This window comes from Echinops telfairi, unplaced genomic scaffold (genome assembly GCF_000313985.2).
Source record: "Echinops telfairi isolate 266 unplaced genomic scaffold, ASM31398v2 ScPeMD7_18;HRSCAF=68, whole genome shotgun sequence".
NCBI lineage: Eukaryota > Metazoa > Chordata > Mammalia > Afrosoricida > Tenrecidae > Echinops > Echinops telfairi.
In genome coordinates, this window is record NW_022103915.1 from 31,642,409 (window position 1) to 31,653,505 (window position 11,097).

General features: G+C 44.0%; 1 protein-coding gene across 3 annotated transcripts in view; it reads right to left on the reverse strand.

Moving 5' to 3' along the window:
• The window catches only part of PTGR2 (prostaglandin reductase 2), a 28,982-nt gene extending 27,935 nt beyond the window's left edge, over positions 1-1,047 (reverse strand). Inside the window, exon 1 of one of the 3 annotated variants that reach the window (XM_045287977.1) lies at positions 971-1,047. The gene's annotated coding sequence lies outside the window, so the exon portion shown is untranslated. Of the gene's footprint in view, positions 1-441; positions 896-970 lie in introns of those variants that run through there. The other 2 variants (XM_045287978.1, XM_004698704.4) reach the window with 2 other exon arrangements.
• Positions 1,048-11,097: the final 10,050 nt, after the last annotated feature.

Genomic DNA, 11,097 nt, shown 5'->3' on the forward strand with positions numbered 1-11,097 from the left:
ATAATAATTATAAATTATCAAGGGTTCATGAGGGAGGAGGGAGCGGGGAGGGAGGGGGAAAAGTAAGGAGCTGATACCAAGGGCTCAAATAGAAAGCAAATGTTTTGGGAATGATGAGGGCAACAAATGTACAAATGTGCTTGACACAATGGATGGATGTATGGATTGTGCTAAGAGTTGTACGAGCCCCCAATAAAATGATTAAAAATAAGAAGAAAATATCCTAATGGAAAAAAAAGTCTTGTGCAGCAGATTTACATAAGGCAATGGGTCTTTAGCTCTTGACTGCTGCTTCTGTGAACATTGTCACACCGAGTGGAATTAATCGTTAATACCTTAGTATCTAATGGGGTTATTGGTAGGTGCTGCCAAGTCAAGTCCAACTCAAAAAGAGACTTTAAGTACGACAAATGAAACAGGCCCTTCCAGCGCCAATCTCGCCATCACTGCTGTCTGTCTCACTGGACATTCAAGAATTCCACGTTTCAATTTTTAACATTGCTGGCATATCTGAAACAAATGTCCATGGTGTTCTGGTATTTAAAAAAAAAAAAAGATTTACAGCGTCGGAAATCCTGTTAAGGATACCACCGAGCGGGAAGCCACGAGATGGCAGTGGTGGACGATCTTTCCGAAGTAGATTACCAGGGCCTTCCTTCCAGGTGCCTTCGGGTAGATTCGAACTGCAAACTTTAGGTTACCGGCCGGGACTTAACCGTTTGCACCACCCAACTCCCGGCACGTAGCAGGCGCTCAACACACGTGAAATGCAGGGTACGTCCCCGACGCATCTCAAACGCAAGTCCGACCTTGAGGTTGCCCACGACCAACAACTAAAACAACCAACACCCCCGCCCCCCGCTTCTCCCCGAGCACGTCCTCAGCCAGAACCCTAACAAAGAGGTCACGGCCCCCGGGAGCTCCCGAAAGAAGCCGGGGGTCGCCCTGGGCTCTGAGATGCCCTCCTCACCACGCAGACCGCCCCGTCGCACGGCCGCCCCAGGACGCGCTCACGCTCCCTCGCCGCCCGGCCTCGGGAGATCTCGCGCGGGTTGCGCGCTGCGCGCGACTCCCCCGCGGCCCCGCTCCGCACGCCCGCCGTCCCGCCGGCAGCGCGCAGGCGCACGACTCGCCCCTCGCCCTCCCCCCGCCCCCCGGGGCGGATTGGGAAGTCTGGGAAACCCGCCCCGGCTCTCTGCCCCCAACGCGGGCACGGAGAGAGGTTGCGGCCTTCCGAAGCTTGGGCGCTTTTGCGGACAAAGTGCAAAGTGCATGAATAAAGTAAGCAGTGTCGGTGCCCGGTGGCCGCCTTACTGCTAAACCCAAAGATTGGTGAAATTCACTTTTCACCATGCTTCAAAAGACCTTTATTCCTTTTATGGATTTCACCCCGAGGCCCGAATTGCTAAAACTCTGCAAAAACCTGAACGATCCCAGGGACCAGCAATCCTACCCCTCATTTTATAGATCGCACGCTCAGTTAGGGGTCTTAAGGTCGGTCATCCCCTAACCATCCATCTCTGCAGGCCGCACTTTCCCTCGGCTTGTCCCACAGCCTTGCCTCAAGTTTCTAAAACAACAACAGAAAAGGGAATGACTCAATGTGGGGTGATTTCTCAGTTTAATTATTAATCGCCTCCTTTGTGCTGGGCAGAATTGCGCAAGATCTATTTTTAGGACGAGAGTAAAGCGTCCTGGACTTCAAGTCCTGAAGCGATCGTTGGCTTCACCCAAGTGTCAGAACTGCTATTGATAATGCGCTATGACTCGCGGCATTGACTGGCTTGATGGCGGGGACTTTGGTTGATTTGGGGTCACTTATAATGTAATCACGTCACCCCTAAGCGCTCCACCGAAATCATGGCATTGGGGAGCTGAAGGACTGCTGGCACGAGGGAAGCTTACTCTGAACATTTTTCCTTCCTCAAGAAAAGGCTGGGAGAATTACCCTGGTTGGCAAACTCCTGGAGGGAAGGTCTTAGATTTTTTTTAAATCATTTTATTATATTATTTTATTAGGGGCTCATACAACTCTTATCACAATCCATACACACATCAACTGTGTAAAGCGCATTTGTACATTCATTGCCCTAATCATTCTCAAAACAATTTCTCTCCACTTAAACCCCTGGCATTAGGTCCTCATTTTTCCCCTCCCTCCCCACTCCCCTCTCCCTCATGAGCCCTTGATAGTTTGGTCTTAGATTTTTTAACGAGTCGTCTTCAATAACCTTTTGCTGTAATAACTTGAAACAAATGATGAAAAAGAAAATGCCCAGTCAGACTAAAATTAATAGCAAAAAATAAAGGCGGTCTTGGAAGAGTTCAAACCCAGCTGCTTCTTCGTTGGAGAAAGATGAGGCTTTCTGTTCCTGTCAAGACTTAAAGCCTCGGAAACCCACAGGGACCCTGCCGATTTGTAAGGAAGCAGATGGCCTCATCTTTCTCCCTTGGAGCAGCTGGTGGGTTTGAACCGCCAACCATTCAGTGAGCTGCCCAATGCTTAACTCGCTGTGCCACTAGGCAAAGGACCGTAATGGTGGTTGTGCGGTCACCTTGCCACACTCTAATTGATTTGATCATTTACAGGTTCTTTCCTTCTTTTTCATTTTTACAGGTTCTTTTGAGTTGCTTTGCTTAGATAATTATGTCATCTGGAAAAATAAAGTTTTATTTATTCCCTTTGTTTTGTGTTTGCTTTTATTTTATTCCTGTCCCCTGAGCTGATTAGACGCTACCGAATAATGCGGAATATGTGATAGTGGTGTATATGCTTGTCTTTCTCTAACTTCAAAGGGCTTGCTCCCAGTGAATCCTTATTTAGAATGATTTTTGCTATTTCATCTTTTTCTGATTATATTTGTGTTTGTGTTTTGTACTACTTGTTTATTTACTTTTTTCCTTCCACCTTTTTCATTGACCATAATCCACGTCCCATAACTCAGTGATGTGACTATATGAAAAGGAGTTGTGTAATAATCACCACAGTCGATGTTAGAACATTTCCTTCATTTCTTGTATTCCTTGTTACTCGCTCTCCCTTTCCCCCAACCCCATCTGCCACAACCCTAAGAAATTATTCATCGATTGCCTGTCTTTATAGATTTTGGTTATCCTTTTAAGCTGTTCTCAAAATAAAAGTCTTTAAGTAAAGGACCAAGTGGAAGAGAAGTCTGTGATTTAATTAAGCTTCTTTGTATTCTAAGTAACAAAGGGAAACTTCTTCTAAGAGGATTAAAGGATTTCAGAATCCAGGAACACACTGAGAAGTCAAACTCCAGGCAGGAAGCAGAGCATTCCAGGGACCATGACTAACTATGGAATTCCTCGCTGGGAATTCAGCTCCAGGGACTCCCAGATGTGAGGTAACAATCCCTAACAAGAAAGAGATTGACCCAGTTTGAATTAGGAGTCCATCCTTGAAAGGCAAGGCCAGATTATAGGCGAGTCCCATCCTTCTATCTGGGAGTAGGTTCTAGAGAAGATGGTCATAAAACCAAGTGGAAAACTCCCAGAATGTCTGTGCTTTCCTGGAAAATCCAGTCTGGAGCCCAGCTGTAGCTGTCTTGAAGAAACTGGTTTGGGATTTTTACTTTCTCTAGTAGATCCTACCAAAACCCAAATCTATATTGTCATCGAGTTAATTCCACCTCACAGGGACCCTAAAGGACTGTGTAGAACTGCCCCCACAGGGTTTCTAAGGCTGTAAATATTGATCAGAGCCCAGTGCCACATCTTTATCCTTCGGAGTAGCTGGACCTTTTGGTTAGCAGTGAAGTGCTTAACCAGTGTGCCACCAGGGCTCCAGACCCAGAGAGGTTATAGGGAGCCCTAGAGTATTTTAGTTTCTTTCATGATCTGACTTTAAAACTTTCCCTGCACCAACAAAGAGTTTATTTTGCCAAGATAAAATATGAATGAGTATTTAATAATCTAGATTCCTCCCCCCCCATTTTTTTAACTCTTGCATGGAAAAACAGCATAAGCAAAGTCAAAGATAAATGACACACTGGGAGAAAAAAATGATAATACATATCAGCGAGAGAGGGTTAACATCCCTAATTTGTAAAGACCTTTTAACAATTGAGGGGAACAACAACCACAACTCAAATCCCCTGGAAAAGTTCACAAAAGATCTCCAGTGGAGGATATTATTGCCGCTGTCAGATGGATCATAGGTAAAAATTGAGAGTACCAGCAAGATTTTCACCTGGAATGGTTCCCAGTTATCACGAATGATCGCTCTGAATGGATCAGAATAGAAGGCTTTGATAGACTGGGAGGAAAAGGTTGGAGCAAAGCTCAAAATCATAAAAAAACAAAAAACAGGCTTACTGGTGTGACTGAAATCTGTAGAACCCCAAGACGGTGACCCTTACTCAGCCTTCCAGCTTGGAGCTGAAATCATCCTCTTCGCTCAACGTCCCACCCACCTGAGGCAGGTCTGTAAGAGGAACAGTAATACCAGGGAGGGAGGCACTCCTTAAAACAAGGAGCTACTCCTTGTTCTAAGGGCAGCATTTGCATAGAGATGAAGTTCACAAAGCAGGAAAGGATGGAACTGAAGCTGACTGGAAGTGGGAAGCGCAGGGAGGATGCGGGAAGAGCCCCGTCACATTGTCATCAATGGCATAAAACACAGCATGTTTCGCTTGTTGAATGGAAAAGGGATTTGCTTTGTAAACTTTCACCCAAATCACAATAAAAAGTAACTTTAACAAGATATTTACCTGGTCTTGTTGGCTATAGAAGGACATTTGACTGTGCCAATCAATACAAATTACGGATAACAGCAGAAAGAATGAGAATGCTAGAACACCTAATTGTGCTCATGCAGAACCTGTATATAGGACCAAGAGGCAGTCATTTGCATAGAATGAGATACTTTGTGGCTTAAAATCGGAAGAGAGGTGCGTCACGTTGTATCCTTTTGCAGTATTGCTTCAGTCTGCATGCTGAGCAAATCTGAGACCTGGCACGCTGTGCACATGAAGAAGAACACGGCTTTAGGATCGGAGGGAGGCCCGTGAACAACCTGCAATACACAGAGGAAACGACCTTGCCTGCTGAAAGCGAAGAGGAATTGAAATGTGAGGTACCAGCCCCCCACAATCGAATGGGTCCAAGGGGCGTTTGTGTCATTGAGGGGTAAAATGAAAGGGACATCAGACAAGATAAGGTATGCAAGAGCTCGCCTCTAGGACTGCCATGACTTCAGGAGCTAGGGCCGCACAAAGAGAGAGAGAATATATTTCCAACCACGGCTTAGATACACTCTAGGGGTGTTCAAACCCCCTAATTACAGGTAACCACATAGGTAACAAAGTGGGCTGTACCCCAACCCTAAAGGTCCCTGAGTATCTTGGAGGAGTAGCCTAACATCAATGCTGGGGGCAGGGAAGGGGCAGTGCTGTCCTCAGAGCCTAGAGAGCAGTAGCGCAATCTGCCCCTAGAGTTAAAGCTGCTGGCTAGATAGCAATCAGCCATGTGCTTGCAAGAGGTAAACTTAAGGTAGCACTATGATGGGTGGATATAGTGGGGAACAGTATTAATTATGAGAATGTAATTGCGACTCATCTCTAAGTCACAAGGGTGCCTCCACCCCAGAAACCCAGGCTGCCGGGCTTCTTAATATACGAAAATAAAGGATTCATCTATATACACTCTTCCCATTCTCTGCTTCCCACAGTGAAGTACTCACTACAAAGACCAAAGAATACAACCTTCAATGTTGATCACATCTCAATATAAAGGAAACATAAATCCTTACAATTGGACCAATAAGCAACATCATGAAAACGGAGGGAGTATGATCATTAAGAAGGCTTTCCTATTACTTGGATCCACAGTTAACACTCATGTTAAAAAGCAAAGAGATCATTTGAAGGACTAAGACATGCCTGACCCATCTGTGGTATTTTCAATCACATCATATGCTTGTGAAAGCTTGACAGTAAATAAGTGAAATCATATATATATATATACATACACACACACACATATACATATCTATACACAGTAAGTGATATGAAAAAGTGATGTGTTGGGGGGGTTATAGATCAGACTCATTACCAGCTTCTTGGTCTCTAACACACCTCTAGTCCCACATTTATCTTTAACCTTGTAAATATATGATACTTCTTAAATTTGTTTTTGAGAAATAAATGAGTACCTATTGTGTGCTATGGTAAGTGTAAGTGCTATATCACAGAAATCTAAGTTAAGAACCCTGGCCCAACAGAAACGTACAATCCAGCTGGAAGACAAGGAAGGAACACTCCCTGCGGTAGGTGATAAAGACCAAGATGAGAGCCATTGGCAACACATACTCCAAAACTTCATTTATTCATTAAGCAAATAATAATGCATTGCCCATTGTATGTTAGGTACTGTGGTACGCATAGCATCTAAGAGGGAGCAAAGTTCAGTCTTGTGGGAACTACAGAAAATTAATCATTGGCAATACAGTCCCCAGGGCTACCGTAGGGGACATACAGGATGGTATGGGAACATCGAGGAGGAAAACTCACTGCTACAGGAAGAGATATCTAAGTGGAAATCTGAAAGATCAATGTAGGCCGGGGTGGGGGTGGGGAGCAGAATGAGGTATGATGGGAATCCATCTGCACTGTGTAACTATCCCATAGTAAAGTCTGGAGAGAAGACAGAGAGGAATGTTCAGGGAAGTAAAACAAGCGTAGTGTGCCTGAAGCAAGGACTTTAAGAGGAGCGAGTGGAAAGGGATTCGCTGGAAGAGATGAGCCGAGATGGGAATGAGAGCCTACAGATTCCTGTCTGCTCTGTTCAGAAATGTAAATTTTATTCTGAAAACAAATGGGAAACCATTGTATTTGTTGGTGCTTTGTTTTAAACAGGGGATGGACCTCCTCATTGGTGCATTTTAAAAGGGTGTCGTTGACTACAGTACTCCCTGCTATCCAGTCAATTCCAAGTGCTGCACCGGGTTACCCATTGGGTTGCTACCTGCAAGGTCAGCAGTTCAAAACCGCCAGCTGCTCCGTGGGAGAATGATGAGGCTTCGTAATGCCATAAAGATTTATAATCCTGGAATCCCACATGATGGCTAAAAAAGGAGAATGGAATTTAACTAGGCAAGACTCGAGGCAGAGCTTTGAAAGCAAAGCTGATGGTGGCCCGAATAAGGGAAATGGGAGTAGGATGGGAGAGAAAAGTGCAGGTTCATGGGGTGGATAGGCATTGTATTCAATGTCACTGTTGTTTTGTAAGATGCTGTCCGGTCTGTCCCAACCCCCAGGGACCCGATGTACAACGGAATGAAGCACCGCCTGGCCCTGCATCCTCCTCACAATTCCTGTTGTGTTGGGGTCCATCATTGCAATCACCGGGTCAATCCATCTCCTTGAGGGTCTTTCTCATTTCCATTGATCCTCTCCTTTACCAAGAACGAGATCCTTCTTCAGGGACTGGTCTCTCCTGATAACATGCCCAGAGTATGTGAGAACAAGTCTCACCATCCTCACTTCTGAGGAGTCTTCTGGCTCTACATCTTCCAAGACGGATTTGTGTGTTCCTTTGGCAGTCCGTAGTCCTTTCAATATTCTTCACCAGCACCCGAATTCACATGGATCCATTCTTTCGTGGTCTTCCTTGTAAATGCCCAACGCTTACATGCATCTGTTGTGGTTACATAGTTAGGTGCCATCAAGTCAGTTCCAACCCATAGCAACCCTATGCACAACGGAACAAAGCATTGCCCGGTTGGGTGCCATCCTCATAATGATTCCCATCTTGGAGCCCATGGTTGCAGTCATCATGCCAATCCATCTCCTGGAGGGCCTTTCTTCTTTGTCGCTGCCCCTCTACTTTACCAAGCATGATGTCCTTCTCCAAGAACTGGTCTCTCCTGACAACATGTCCAAAGTTTGTAAGACAACGTCTTGTCATCCTGGCTTCCAAGGCATCTTCTGGCTGTACCTCTTCCAAGACAGATTTGTTTGTCCATGTGGTACTCTATGCTACTTTGAATATTCTTCACCAGCACCACAATTCAGACGTATCAATTCTTTTTCAGTCTTCCTTGTCCAATGTTCATATGCATATGAGGCGACCCCATGGTCCTCAAAGGAACATCCTTACTTTTCAGTACTCTAAAGAGGTCTGTGTAGCGGATTCACTCAATGCAACGCACCCTTTGATCTCTTGACCATGAGCATCGATTGTGGCTCCAAACAAGACAAAATCCTGACAAGGTCGATCTTGCCTTCATCGATCATGATGTTACCTACTGGTCCAGTGGGGGAGGATTTTGTTTTCTTTCCATTGAGTTGTCATCCGTGCTGAAAGCTGCTGCGGTCTTTGGTCTTCTTCAGCAAGTGTTTCAAGTCTTCTTCATTTCAGCAAGCAAGACTGTGCCATCAGGACATCACAGGTTGTTAATACACCTTCCTCCCCTCCTGATGCCGAATTCTTCCTCATATAATCCAGCATCTCTGATTATTTGCTCAGTGCATAGATTGAATAGGTATGGCCAGGTGGTACAACTCTGACACACACCTTTTCTGGTTTTAAATCATGCAGTATTTCCTTGTTCTGTTCACACAACTGCCTCTTAATCCGTGTGCAAGTTCCTCATGAGCCCAATGAAGTGTTCTGGAATTCCCATTCTTCTCGAGGCTATCTGTGTTTGTTATGATCCACACTGTAGAATGCCTTGGCACAGTCAATAAAACACTAAAACACGCATACGAGACAATTGAAAATGCCATGGCTTGGGTCAGGTGTACCTTACTCCTCAGAGTGATATCCTTGCTGTCAACACTTAAAAGAAGTCTTGTGCGGCAGATCTGCCCAAACACTGTCCAGTACAGTATTTCCTTTCCTGGGCACTGATTTCTTTTTTGTTTGTTTGTTTATTTCTTGGGCACTGATTTCATGGATGTGGATTGTTTATCCAAGTAAAATGAAATCCTTGACAGCTTCGATTGTTTCTCTGTTTATCATATGTTGTCTATTGGCCCACTTGTGAGGGTTTGGGTTTTCTTTACATTGAGTTGTACTCCATTGTGTCATAATTAATACTGTTATATTATTATCCATACTGCTATAAACAATAGGATCTGATAACAGATTGAGGTGGAGAAAAACAATAGTTAGACGGGATGTGGGGCTTTCTGGCATCTAAGATAGACACTAGACTACTGATAAAGATTGGAGAGGCCGAATCTAAGAGGCAAGATAAGATCCATCAGAAAGAAGAATTGAGAGAAATACGGGAAGGCCCTAAAACAGAACCCTAAAAACTCCAGTATTTAGAAAACAGGTCGAGCAAGAAGAGTCTGCAGAGAAACAAAGAGACCATCCAGAGAGGTGTGAAGAAAACCAGATTAGACTATCCTGGAGCTCGAAGGGTGAGATTACTTCAAAAAAAGAAAAAAGTGGAAAAGTCAACAAAGGCCAAGGCGGACTTTTGAATCATTGAGCCACCGGGAAATTGTTGAGTACTTTGGTGACACTATTTCAGGAGCATGGTGGGTGGTGACTGCAATAATGGCTGAAATGACAGTGCTGTTTTTGACATTTATTTTGTATAATACAAGAAAAAAGCATCCAGAAATCATAACGTACCAATTTTTCATATCCAGCAGGTGAACCTAAGTTGCTTCTATTGAGAATTCGTGCTGTCTTTGTCTTCTAGTCTTTTCTTTTGGACTCAGAAAAGATACGTCAGTCACTTAGAGGGTATTACCCAGATGCCAGGGGGCTGGGGAGGTCTAAACATTGGGTATATAAAGTATATGAATATTTATTGAATCATTTTATTTTTGGAAATTAACTCTCCTTTTTTCCAGATAGAACACCCATAGTCTAACCATCTCTAGAGAACAGACCTCCGGTCCTTGGCAGAACTGGAGAAGGGGAAGTCATCTCACTACATGGAGTGTGTGTGTGTGTGTGTGTGTGTGTGTGTTTGTGTGTGAGGGACGGTATCTGGAGGAGTCTGTTATTGCTAATAGCCGACATTGAGCCTGCACCCTATACAGATTTTTAGACACTCCTCTGACTTGCATAGAGACCTGGTACCACTAGTTCAGAAGTGAACTGTAGGTGGGGTGGTGGTAAAGAATCTATGATACAAAATGGGAGTCTTCTTCATCTTTTTATGTAATTTTAAAAGATTTCAATCTCTTGGAAACTGTTAGTGGCCCCTTGTTCTCCTCCCTCCCTTCAGATTTCAAGTTTTTTCTCCTTGTTATTTTTGTTCTTCTGGGCTTACACTGCGAGATTTGGTAATGTTGCTGGGCTTTCAGGAGGAAGCAGAGGTAACTGCTGTATTTACTCTGTCCATAGCTACTGGAAGTCAACTCCTCTTCTCTCTTCCTACGCCATATTAGAGGTTCCATTTTGGGGTGTCTTTCTCTGTGCTGCTTCTCCGTACTATATAATCATGTGGTTGCCCTGTTTAACAATTAGTTGCATATTTTCTCTCACTACCATACTTGCGCTTCTTGAGCATTGAGATTGCATTTTATTTTAAGGGATTACATCTTACAGTCCCAAATGGTTAGCACAGTCTCTGACATCTATACGCAGTACAACCATTATGTGTAAGTTTAGTGGAAAGTACTTCAGTTGACAAACACAAGATGTTTACTTGTGTTTCATTGACTTTTTCAGGCATTTGACCCTGTGGATCATAACAACTATGGATAACATTGGGAAAAATTGGAATTCCAGAATATTTAATGGTGCCCATGTGGACCCTATACAAAGACCAAGATGCAGTATTTGAACAGAACAGGAGGGTGCTGCATGGTTTAAAACCAGGAAAGGTGTGTGCCAGAGTTGCATGCTTTCAGCATCTTTATTTAATCTGTATGCTAAGCAAATAATCCAAGAGGCAGAACTATATGTAGAACAAAGCATCAGGATTGGAGCAAAACTCATTGACAACCTATGGCATGCAGATACACAAGCTTGCTTGCTGAAAGTGAAGAGGAGCTGAAGCTTACTCATGAAGATCAAAGACTACAACCTTCAGTTTGATTACTTGTCTTCGAATTTCTGGTACCTATTCCTATTGACACCTCATGATTACACATGCTGGTGTGCTTCTTC